General features: G+C 37.1%; 1 non-coding gene across 1 annotated transcript; it reads right to left on the reverse strand.

The window, feature by feature from the left end:
- Nucleotides 1-4,336: 4,336 nt before the first annotated feature.
- LOC115930304 (U7 small nuclear RNA) lies at nucleotides 4,337-4,399 on the reverse strand. Its single transcript, XR_004066947.1, has one exon. It is a non-coding gene; the product is annotated as a U7 small nuclear RNA (small nuclear RNA).
- Nucleotides 4,400-12,944: the final 8,545 nt, after the last annotated feature.

Here is a 12,944-nt window from a genome sequence, read left to right on the forward strand (position 1 = left end):
TTTTGTTTAAACCACCCAGTCTGTGGCGCCTTGTTATAGCAGCCCTAGCAAACACACAGAGCTATCATAGCTGAAAGAGGTAAGTACCAAAGCCACAGAATACTCCATATAAATAGAAACTTGGAGTGAGGACCCTCATTAACAATTGTGTGAATCCACATGTTCAATAATATTCTTGATCAATGAAATAAAAGTTATGTTAATTCTTAATAGATCTGGCTTGCTCATTGCTTTTGTCTTGTCACATGGCAAAGTAAGCAAAAAGCCACCTCTACGATGGAACTGTACATTTGTTCTTACATTATTAGGTTTTCTAAATCTGCAGTTTCTCTGCAAGAGCTATTTTCTAGCTACTTGTCTATGTGGTGAGCATACATTTCGTTAAAACGAGATAGTGTAATCTGCAAAGCCACTTACTAGGCCCTACTTTGAAAGTCTGAAAGCAAATAAAAAGGTGGAAACAATGGTCCCCTCCCCACCTCCACCTTGTGGAACTCCATTTCCCTCTCAGGCAAACTCCCACACTGTTCAAGATATAAGACAGTCTAAAATACAGACCCACAAAGAGTGCTAGGGAGTGTCAGCACTAGGCCGTTCCATATGTGCTAGGAAGCTTAATCTCTTTCCTACATTTTCAGACAAAAATAAATAATATAATAGTTCTGGTATTTTCTCTCTAGACCCCAGATCATTGTCTGTAGCCAATCTCTGAGATGCATGAACCCCAATCTTGGAAACCAGTCTACTTGAATAAATAAGGAGAACAGCTGGTTCTTGAATTATTTCATAGACAAAAGCCATCTCTACCCTTGTTCTATTATGTGTAGAATTATCGAGGCCCTAAGTGATTTGCCACTCTTTGAAATGCCTCTTAAACAGTAAATGCCAGCCCTCACACTCCTTATTCAACAGCATTCACCGTCCTGCGGGTTGTACCACCTGATTGCCCAGAAGCATGCCCCTCTCTAGCAAGGACAAAATTGTGAAATCACTCAGCATTTCCGAAAGGAAATCTAGGGTCGAGTTTTATTCTTTGGTATTTGCATCTCTGAGTTAAACCCAGAGGATGCACAATTTAGAAGCGATATAATTGAATTTCCTTTCACCAGCCTGCCGGGGCTTGTTGTCTGTCACTCATCAAAGCCAATGTCTTTGTAAAAGGTTTTGAGAATCACATCTTAATGTCACCGAGCAGATAACATATTAACTGTTAATTGACACAGGAAAATGCCCCGGGGTTGTGTTCCTGTCTTTGTTAGGGGGTGATAAGTGAGTTATTATTCATCAGTGCCATTTTTCTTATAGTTTTTAGTGAGGTTATAGTCTGAACTCCCCTTGCCCCCAAGTGTTGGTTTGGGTCATAGTGTCTCTGTTTGTACTAAGATTCATTTGTTATTAAGTTATAATAGTATCTTTCAGAGTTTAAATGATTTTTAAACTGATTTTCCCTTGGGTAATGGTGCTTTGTTTTGTTTTAATCATACCAACAAAATTTCCTGGGAGGATATTATTTTTTTCTTAGAATGTTTTTTAAATTTTAGATTCAGGAGGTACATTTGTAGGTTTATTACATAGACACATTGTGTAATGCTGGGTGTAGGCTTTCATTTAACCAATCACCCAAATAGTAAACGTAGTACCCAATAAGTAGTTTTCCACCCCTTTCCCCCTCCACTGTTTTTCGAGTCCCCAGTGTCTGTTTTCATTTTTATGCTCGTGTGTACTCATTGTTTAGCTCCCTCTTACAAGTTAGAACGTGCGGTATTTGATTTTCTGTTCCTGCATTAATTCACTTAAAATAATGGCCTTCAGCTGCAACCATGATGCTGCAAAGGACATGATTTTATTCTTTTTTATTGCTGCATAGTACTCCATGGTGTATATATAGCACATTTTTAAAAATTCAGTTCACCAGTAATGGGAACCACAACAAAACAAAGATGTCCACTCTTATTCAACATAGTACTGGAAGTCCTAGCCAGAGCAATCTGGCAAGAGAAAGAGATGAAAGACATCCAAATAGGAAAAGAGAAAGTCAATTTATCCCTATTCTCTGGCAATATGATTCTATACCTAAAAAACCCTAAAGATTCCTCCAAAAGACTCCTAGTTGTCACAAACAATTTCAGCAAAGTTCCAGGATAAAAAATCACTTTTTTCTTAGAATTAAAAAAGAATTATGATAAAAAGTGTTTAGGTACTTAGGTCTAAATATTTGTATTTCTTCAAATTGTCTTCCATTCATTAAGGTCCTCATATTCATATATAATGTTAAGTAAAATGCACATACACCATTTTGTTTTTAGTTTTTTTCAACTCAATAGCATTTTATGTAAGCATCAGTCAACTAAGAACTTGGGTGACTTTTAGTTTCCTATTTTTAAAATAGAAAGAATAACATCTACCACTTATGATTATTTTGTGGATTAATTATGTTAACATTGATGAAATCACCCAACAAATAAACTCAGTGAAATCTGAGTTTAATGTCAGTGTACTGATAGAGCCCACAACATTGTAATTTTTAATAAGTAATTCCCACGTTTTGAGACGGTTTATTTAGCTAGTTCATCATCAATGTCTAAAAGGGAAATTGCCAAACACAATTAGTGCATTCATAAATTGTATTCCACATGCTTCTGAAAAGGATAAGCAACTAAAATTTGTCACTTTTATTGATTTGTTGATTAAAAACACAAAAACATATTTATACAGTGCTTTACCATTTGAAACTTTCTTCCATTCACCTATATGAATCTATTATAAACTTCATAAGGTTGATAGATATTATTATCCACCCTTTATAGATGAGAAAATAATTGAGCTTCAGAAAAGTAAATAACTTGCTCACAGTTTGTGTTACATTTAAGTCTTCGCATTCCAAATGCAACATTCTTTTCACCATAGCATACAACCTGGACACATTGCTCACAAGAAATAATTGAATTTTGGGGGTCTGTTTATTTTTGTGAGTTTAATAGGTTTTCAAAGACGCTATAACTTTTCTAATGTGTATTTTGTTATTTGCAAACAAAGCTGTATGATTTACCATATGTGAGCCTACTGAATTTTCTGTTATGTAAACTGTCTATTCACATCCTTTGAATAGACAGGAAGTAGAATCTTTCACCACATCCTCTTTAGCCTGCTTCTTTGCCCTTACAACAAACAAAATTCATTCCATCGTGCTCAGCTGACTGACAATAACCCTTCAATGAAATAAGCTTGTTGGAAAAGGCCTTTTTCATAAAGGTAAGACATGCAACAAAAGTTATGAGAACCAATTCAACTAGAAACCTTTAGTGTACCCTGAATCCCACAGATAAATGACCCTCAGAGTTCAGCTCTTTGGAAAGCAGGATGTTTCTGTCTGTACATACACAAAGTCCACCAACTTTAGTCCTATTTCTGACCATTTCAGCACTGTTCTGGATACCAAAACAGGGTTCCCATGTGTCTTTCAGAGAGGGAATTTCCTAGAACAGCAGCTGGCCTCCACTACCCCAGACTGCCCACACTCCCAGGGTTTGTCTAGAGCCCATCTGGCCTTTGAGTTGGGGGGGGTCAGAGGGGGTTGGACAGGGGTATAGTTCCCCAGGGCATTCATTCCATACAGTCTGTCTCAGCGAGGGACTTTTTATTGTTTGCTCCCAACCTGCAAGCCCTGCCAACTTCAGCATTAAAGCAGTTAGGCACAGTGATGTTTCCCAAAGGGAAAAGAAGGAAAAACTTTATCAAGAAAATTGCTCTCTTTTTAAACTCCTGACCTTATTAAACATTGGAGAGAACAAAAACTGCTGACAGTCTTAAATATGTTGAGTACAATAAGCCAAAATTAGTTCTCAGAGCTAAATCTTGGCTGTCTAACTTAAATGATTTAGTCACCATCTTTTGGAAAGGACAATATGAACAACAGAGTTTTCAATAGATCACTGAGACCCAAAAAGAAAGGCGGACTGGAGTGCAGTGGCGCGATCATGGCCCATTGCAGCCTCGACCTCCCAGGCTCAGGTCATCCTCCCACCTCAGCCTACCAGGTCATTGGGACTACAGGTGCACACCACCACACCTGGCTAATTTTTCTATTTTTTGTAGAGACAAGGTTTCGCCTTGTTGCCCAGGCTGGTCTCAAACTCCTGGGCTCAAGTAACCCACCCTCTTGAGCCTTCCAAAGTACTTGGATTACAGGTGTGAGCCACTGCACCCAACCCTAAATTATTTCTTAATTGATGTTGGTTTACTGCCTTTTACCATGAGCTGATATGCATAATCTTATCTGGCTTTCATAAGAAATTGTCTGGGAAAATATGATTCCTTGCCATTTTTTTTCCCCATGGGGAGTTTTCTAGTTAAAAAACAGAAAACCTGTTAGATAAATTTTAAAAGAGCTGTAACACTTCTCCATTCTTTTAAATGAAAACAACAGAGGTTCAGAAAAAAAGTTAAGATGGTTTTCCTATGGTCACAAACTAGTGGCAGATCAAAGACTGGAAACCAGTCATATTGCTCTTATGTTGGTATTCTACTTCATCTTCTACCTACCAAAGGGAAAAATGTTACATATATATGTGAATATGTATCTTGCATCTATAAAACCTCCATCATAGTAGTAGATTATTCTGTATGAGTAGTTTTTTTGTCACCTTAACACTTTATTAGCTTTTGCTATTCTCATTTGGATCTCTTTTTTAAATGTTTTGTTTCTCCAGGCCTATTAACACCATTTCAGAATGCTAATATCACCCAATGAAAAACACTCATGTTATTTAATTAAACAGCTAATTTGATTATAAATCTAAGAGCATAGTCGTGATTGATGAATATTATGGTTACATGAGGGTTTTACGTGGTTAATGCGCACTAAGCAAAACATACCCATCATTGCTAATTGAACTAAGCATTAATTATAAAAAATAAAATTTCAGGAATCATTTTTCCATTTAATTATCATAGGTCTATTTTTAAACTTTTCCCTGTTTTACTTTAAGTGCAATTTTTTCAGTTGTCCTTTGTTGCTTTTTCCATCTCTATATGAAAATCTAAAGAAAATACAAAGGCAAGTATTTTCACCTTAGAAATTACAACAATTTTGTTCCATCCTCTAGCATTCACATTTTGCTCTTTCCTGTTTAAGTTGGATGACTTCTCACTTAGAGGAACTGAATGTATTCCACTGAGTTCTTTAGCTCACATTCTCCACCATGTGTGGTCAATTAAGTCCCAGCAGTATGGAGGAGTTTTCATTTAAACTACTGCACTTCCTGGGAAATAGTGGAGCTTACCTCTAGTTTCTAAACACTGTTAGAACTTGATGAGTACAATTTCTTCTCAATACCCTCAGCATAGAACGCATTCATGTTAGATACAACCCCATCTCTTTCTAATTTGGCAGTGAATCACTCTCTTAAGAAACCACACTGTTTTTATTAAAGATCTCAGTGATTTCTACCCATGATAGGATTGTCTTTATTTTCTGTAAATGCCTTCATGCAAATATGCACCCAGATTTTAAAGTGGGTGCACCATTCAGAAAAGCCTATATAAAATTACCTTTAGCAGAGTAAAATGGGAACACAAAACAGATGACTGGAAGACAATCATGAAAAAAATGATCAGAGTCAAATGGTGAAAAAATATTTTACACATATTTTAATGGAGATTTTGTTCTTGTTGGTAGTATAAAAAAAGTCAAAATCAATCTTCAAAATATAATAAGTAATACAATACTTTGTGGTTCTTTTTGAGAAATGTTCCTTAAATCTGATTATTGAAAAAGTATTTTTTCTTTAGGTTTTTAGACATCTATTAAAATGTGCCTGAGATAAACTAATGGTTGTTAGGTTACACATAAAGGAAGAACGTATGTAATTTATATTAGAGAAGGATACAAAATTTTTTACAATAAAAACTTCATTAAGGCCTGGCATGGTGGTTCATGCCTGCAATCCTAGCACTTTGGGAGGCCGAGGCAGGCAGATCACTTGAAGACAGGAGTTCAAGACCAGCCTGGCCAACCTGGTGAAACCCCACCCTACTAAAAATACAAAATTAGCTGGGCATGATGGCACATGCCTATAGTCCCAGCTACTAGGGAGGCTGAGGTAGTAGAATCATTTGAACCCAGGAGGCAGAGGGGTTGCAGTGAGCTGAGATCACTCCATTGCACTCCAGCCTGGGCAACAAAGCGAGACTCCATCTCGAAAAAAAAGAAAAAAAACTTCATTAATATGGATTTTCCTCTTTGACTATATGTAGCTATTCATCCGTGAGATATTAGCAGTTAACAATTTGCCAATAATTTTAAGTCATGCTACAGGGGATATGTATCCCTACTTAAAAATTCAAACCATGTTCAAAGCTTTGGATTTTTTAAATATTTATATTTATCTATATTTCATTGTATTTGTTACATTTTTGCTTTTTATTTTTATACAGAAGAGTATTGCTCATCACAATTGAGCTTCTGTGAATTACAGCTGCTGCAACATAACCACCACATTTTGTTAACACTTTATCTTATATGTGTATGTTTTCAAGCAAAATTACTTTTCTGTTAAAATCATATTCAATAAATCTTCACCTTAAAGAGTTTCAGTTATAAAAGGTCTATTGTACTTGGTTTAAAATAGCAAGATATCAAAGAAGAATAAAGCCAAAATAGGAGAAAACATTTCCTTGTTACATAATTCCAAAAAAAGCCAAGTATCTCGGCTCAATTATAATTGCATGCATTCCTAACACTTAGGTTAAAAATCATTTTAATAAAAAGGTCAAATTTGGACTGATTTTCCCAAGCAGTGACAGACCGATGATGGCTTTTACTCCATCATACATGACTGATACACACACACAGAAAAAAATGCATTCAATACAGCTGATCTGAAAAAGGTCTTTCCAGAATAAATGTTTGCAAGAAGCTAAAAGAATTTGGCTTCTTGAAAGGCCCTATTGCTTGCTATGGTCCAGCAACACTGGCCTTCCATTTATTCCTCAGACAGACCAACAGTCCCCCACACAGGCATGCACAAAATCTGTTTTCTCTTTCTACCATGCTCTTGTCACCTCTTTCACTCAACCGGGGCCTTCTCTTTCTTCAAACTTACACATCATCTTGTCCAGAGGGCTTTCCACACCAACCAATTAAAGCAGGTCCCCTGTTAGTCTCTCTCAAAACACTTTTTTTAGTAGTATTTGCCATAATGCATATATTCAGTATCGCATAGAATTGAAGATGCCAGCAATTGTTAAACAAGCCACTATATGACACACCAAAAGAAAAAAGGGGGTGTCAATAAAGCTATAACACTCTTTCAATTTTAGGATGTATACTGATGTCAGAGACATTAAAATATAGGGGCAAAATATGTGCCTTAGAATCAATAGAACACTGTATAAGGATCTGTGTCCCCCCTTTGATCAAAAATGTCACACATGAGAACAGAGACTGTATCTGTACTGTTTCTTCTGCAGGCTTAGCCACCACTAACACATTGTCTAGCATATAGCACATATTTATTGAATAAATAAATAAGTAGATGGAGAGATGGCCATGATGATATGATGATATTTTGTGGTGAAATAACATGTTGTATGAGAAGGTCTGATTCTCATTCACACATTCATATTTATCACACTCAGAAAAGTAACCTTAATTTATTATAGTAAAAGACAGGAAATTAAAAATTCTGCAACCACCCTTTACAACATGCAATTTTCGCTGGTTGTATAGTTCAACTCACTTTGTAAACTTATAGAATCTGATCACCCCAATTAATTTTTATAATCACATCCTGCTTCATCTGTACAAAGGAAAGATTAAACTAGGGGATCTCTACTGTCCTTTTTAGCTATCAAACTCTGGTTGGGTAGTCCAGAAGTTCATGTTTTCTAGAGTGTAGGTATACTGTCTATTCCATGTGTCTACATTATCTTTAAAAAAGGAAGAGGAAGAAATTGTTTAGCCAGACAATATTTAAACCTACACTGGCCTGTAGATCTATTTTTCATAGATTAGATACATTTTCTTAATTACTTGGATATGTTTTATCTGGGAAGGACATACGTGATACTACTCTAGCCCCATCAGAATTCTCCTTGGAAGTCAAAAAAAGTAGAAATTTCTACTTATCTTATAACATTATTGTTTTTGCTAAATAAAAATGTCCTTGGTGAAAATCCAGCTCCCACTGAAACTATCACTACTGTTTTTTAGCCTTCACTACCATGTAGGTATAAAAATATATATTAATAGAAAATTGGTAAATCATAGTAACAGTAGAAACTGTGTGTTCTGGCATTCTCTGAAATGATATATTAATTGTTTCATGGCAGTATGCCTCTCTTTTCCCCTTATTTTCAGTCTATAAACCTTGACTCCAGCTCCTCTGGGACAGTAGAATAGGAAATGTCTTGCTAACATAATGAGGACAGCACCAAGGAAGTTGCTGGAAAAGATTCGAGGTTACTGGACTGGTTCAACTTATGCTAATGTAGGCATAGAATTATTTTAAAGTTTTTCAGTATTCTTGGCTTAAAGGAAAGATGACAAGAACAGCAATTTGTGTGTTATTGCTCTGTTGCTTTTTTGCTAAGTGTGAGACACGGCTCTGCCCTGATAATCAAAGCAAATAATGTTATAAAATCATTTATAGATTTATAGCTCAATCCAGAAGGTTGATGCTAACTGAGAAGTCTCCAGAATTGGATCAAATTTTCAATTCAAATGAATAGAGCAACTACACGTCCCATGCCTCATAAATCTCCAAATTTAACTCGAAGCCTGTTCCCTTCTTCCAGATGGCTAGTGGAGAGGGGAGGTGGGGAGGCAGAATTAGCAAGCAAACCCAAAGAGACACAGTTCCTCTATGTTCAGTGGTGTCTGTCTCCCAATCGGCTTTTACTGAAGCTAGTATTACTACACAGAAATTACCCAGGTAGGCAAAAAGATTTAAATATGTGGAGGGTTTTAACCTCTTGGGAATTTCCTTTCATACAGCCATTAAACTAGAAGATTTTTCTTTCTTCAAAACTAAGTGATTAGGTGGACAAATCAACAACAGTCATTTGCCCAGAAAATATCTACCATCACCTCTTCACCATTACAGCATTATCTTCTCAGGGGCAACTATGTCACCTCATATCAGAGACTTCACTCAAGTCATTGGGATATTTTATAGATGGTGAATCACTCTGTCACCCTCATGCAACTCCCCAGGGAGAAGATGTGTGAGGTGTAAAAAGAAAAAACAAAGGAAAGAACAGGAAGGAATATGACTTCACTTTCCTTTTTTCTCTTTAAATCTCCAATTTTTTAATATCAAAAATATTGTGTGAAGATGTTGTGTATATGCCTTTGACAGAAGTAGCAGACAATGAAGATACACAAGAGCACAGACTACAAAATACTTAATGCTAACTTACTACTTGTTTTATAGACTCTTCCAATAACATTTAGGTCTTACTTGGAGAAGCCCTATTAATTTTCTTACTGTTTTTATTTTACTTACCTTTGCCCCTTCATCCCATCTTTATACCTCAAGAAATCAAAGTTTCAAATCAAGTGGAAGAAATTTTCTTTCAAAGGGATTGAATTTTACTTTGCTTCTTCACGAGTGATAAAAATGCAGAACTCTCTCCTTAACTCAATCTTTTCCTTCTTTCCTATGCTTCATTTTTTATCTTCTTCTCTTCCTAAACTTTTTAATATTTATTTTCCACCTTTTCTATCTCCACACTCTCTGTAACAACTGTAGATTGAATTTGATTGCCTCCTTCATCTGCCTTTATGAATATGTTAGATGATAATAAGGTATGTGGTGAATCTGAACAAAGGGTAAGAAGTAACATCAAACGTTTGGAAGCATATAGAGTAACCAGAATGTCCATACACTTCTGGTTGTCACGCAAGTTGGTACAACTACTTTGGAAACTTCTCTAGCTGTATCTATTAAAGCCAAATATATATATATATATATATATATACACTCCATGACACAGAATTCTGCTCATATAGACACTCAACACAAGTGCACACATACATGCACAAGAAACATGTAGAAGAATGCTTGTAGCAGCATTATTCATAATAATCAAAACCTGGAAACAGCCCAATTGTCTGTCAGTAGAAGGGATAAATATATCATATAATGAATACTCTATAAAAATTAAAATAAGGGAAATTACTGCTACACATGAAATTGCTGTTGCACATCACAGGGATGACTCTCACAACTACAACTATAATGTTTTTTGTTTTATTTTGTTTTGTCTGACACGGAGTCTTGCTCTATCTCCCAGGCTGGAGTGCAGTGGCACGATCTCGGCTCACTGCAAGCTCCGCCTCCCGGGTTCACGCCACTCTCCTGCCTCAGCCTCCTGAGTAGCTGGGACTACAGGTGCCTGCTACCACGCCCGGCTAATTTTTTATATTTTTAGTAGAGACGGGGTTTCACCGTGTTAGCCAGGATGGTCTCAATCTCCTGACCTCATGATCCGCCCGCCTCTGCCTCCCAAAGTGCTGGGATTACAGGTGTGAGCCACCAAGCCCGGCCTACAACTATAATGTTGAATGAGAGAAACCATTACAAAAAAGAGCACTATAGAAAGAATAGCTTCAAAAACTCACAAAAACAGTCTGATGATAAAAAGAATATTGGTAACTTCTGGGGGAGAACTTAATGGCTGGGACAGAGCATGAAGGAGGTTTCTGGGTTCCTGATAATGCAGTATCTCTTAAACTGGATATTGATTACCTGAGTGTGTTCATGCTCTAAAATTCATACAACTTAAGATCTATTCATATTAATGTATGTGTGTTTGTCAGGATTCTCCAGAGAAAGAGAACCAATAAGGTATATACATATATATTATCATTCACATAGGATGCATACACACACACACACACACACACACACACACATGTATTAAGATTTACTATGGGAATTTGCTCCTAAGATTACGGAGGTCAAAAGTCCCCAACCTGCCATTTGCAAGCTGGAGAATCAGGAAAGCCAATAGGCGATGGGTGGGGAATGGTATAAGTCCCAGAGCCCAAAGGCCTGAAAACCAGGATCTCCAATGTCCAAGGACAGAAGATGGATGTTTGAGCTCCAAATGAGAGTAAATTCACCCTTTCTTCACTATTTTGTTGCTTTCAGGCTCTCAACAGATTTTATGATGCTCACCTGCATTGGCAAAGGCCATCTGCTTTATTGAGTCCACTCATTCAAATATTCATCTCTTCCAGAAACACCCCCACATACACACTCAGAAATAATGTTTTACAAGTGATCCAGGTATTGCTTAACCCAGTGAAGTTGACATAAATTAATCATCACAGTATGTAAATTATACCCTGAATTTTTAAAGCCATATTAGCACTTTAGTGAACTTTGCTTTTCTCCTGAATTACTCCTAGATTCTCTCTAAATTGTACAGCTGAGAATTTGACCTATTATCAAAATGATCTGACTAGCACCAAATCTGACTAATTCAAGTCATCACATAATATCAGTAGACTTCCCAATTCAGACTTCAAACAGTGTTTGGTGCTAAAAAGTAAAGATTATATACAATAATGAGCTAATAATTTTTAAATGGAGATAAGAAAAAGAAAGCAGCCATCAAAGCTCTACTAAATTTAATAAGTATTGGAGGGACAACAGTAATAACTGTAGATTGAATTTGATTGCCTTCTCCCTCAAAGTGATTGGCTCAAACTTCCTGAATTATGTTCCCCTACAAAAGGTTTAAAAGATGATAGTTGACCAGGAGGCAGAGCTTGCAGTGAGCCGAGATCGTGCCACTGCACTCCAGCCTGGGTGACAGAGCAAGACTCCATCTCAAAAAAAAAAAGAAAAAGAAAAGAAAAGATAATGGTTGATAGAAAAAAGTTAGGATGGTGATATGATGATTGCTAACATTTATTAACTGCAGAGTCCTGCATTTAACCACCATGAATCAGCCTCTGCAGTACATCAGCATTATACTGCTGTTTTATCCATACAGAGTTCTGCAAGAATGGTGATATATCCCTGTGTCATGTTTGGCCTTTTTCAATAAAACTGCAGTTGACTTAGGCTCAACTTAGTGTCTACTCTAACACCAGATTCTTTTCTGGCAGAAAGTTACTTTTCCACAAGAAATGACATAAAAAGGTAGTCATCAGAGTGGAATATAATATTGTATATGAGTAAAATAAATGTGTAACATATTTTTATGACTGTTGAATGTACTTTAGTATTATTCAGATAGAGATTTTAGTCTGAGATTGGATTGAGATGACACAAACCACTTTGACTATGAGGACACAATGGGCCTGCAAGCAAACAACATACTACATACTTTTTTTTTTTCTTTTTTGAGAGCGTCTCACTCTGTTGCCAGGGCTGGAGTGTAGTGCCATAATCTCCACTCACTGCAACCTCCACCTCCCGGGTTCAAGCGATTCTCCTGCCTCAGCTGCTTGAGTAGCTGGAATTACTGGCGCCCGCCACCACACCCAGCTAATTTTTGTATTTTTAGTAGGAATGGGGTTTCAGCTTGTTGGCCAGGCTGATCTCAAACTCCTGACTTCAAGTAATCCACCCGTCTCAGCCTCCCAAAGTGCTGAGATTACAGGCATGATCCACTGCACCTGGCAATATACTTCTGATTAATTAATATTATAAAGCAGCCAGGGTGCAGTGGCTCACGCCGGCAATCCTAGCACTTTGGGAGGCCAAGGCGGGTGGATTGCCTGAGCTCAGGAGTTCGAGACCAGCCTGGGCAACATGGTGAAACCCCGTCTCTACTAAAATACAAAAAAAAAAAAAAAATTAGCCGGGTGTGGCGGCATGTGCCTGTAGTTCCAGCTACTCGGGAGACTGAGGCAGAAGAATTGCTTGAACCTGGGAGGCAGAGGTTGCAGTGAGCTGAGATGGTGCCACTGTACTCCAACCTGGTGA

This window comes from Gorilla gorilla, chromosome 10, assembly GCF_029281585.2.
Source record: "Gorilla gorilla gorilla isolate KB3781 chromosome 10, NHGRI_mGorGor1-v2.1_pri, whole genome shotgun sequence".
Lineage (NCBI taxonomy): Eukaryota > Metazoa > Chordata > Mammalia > Primates > Hominidae > Gorilla > Gorilla gorilla.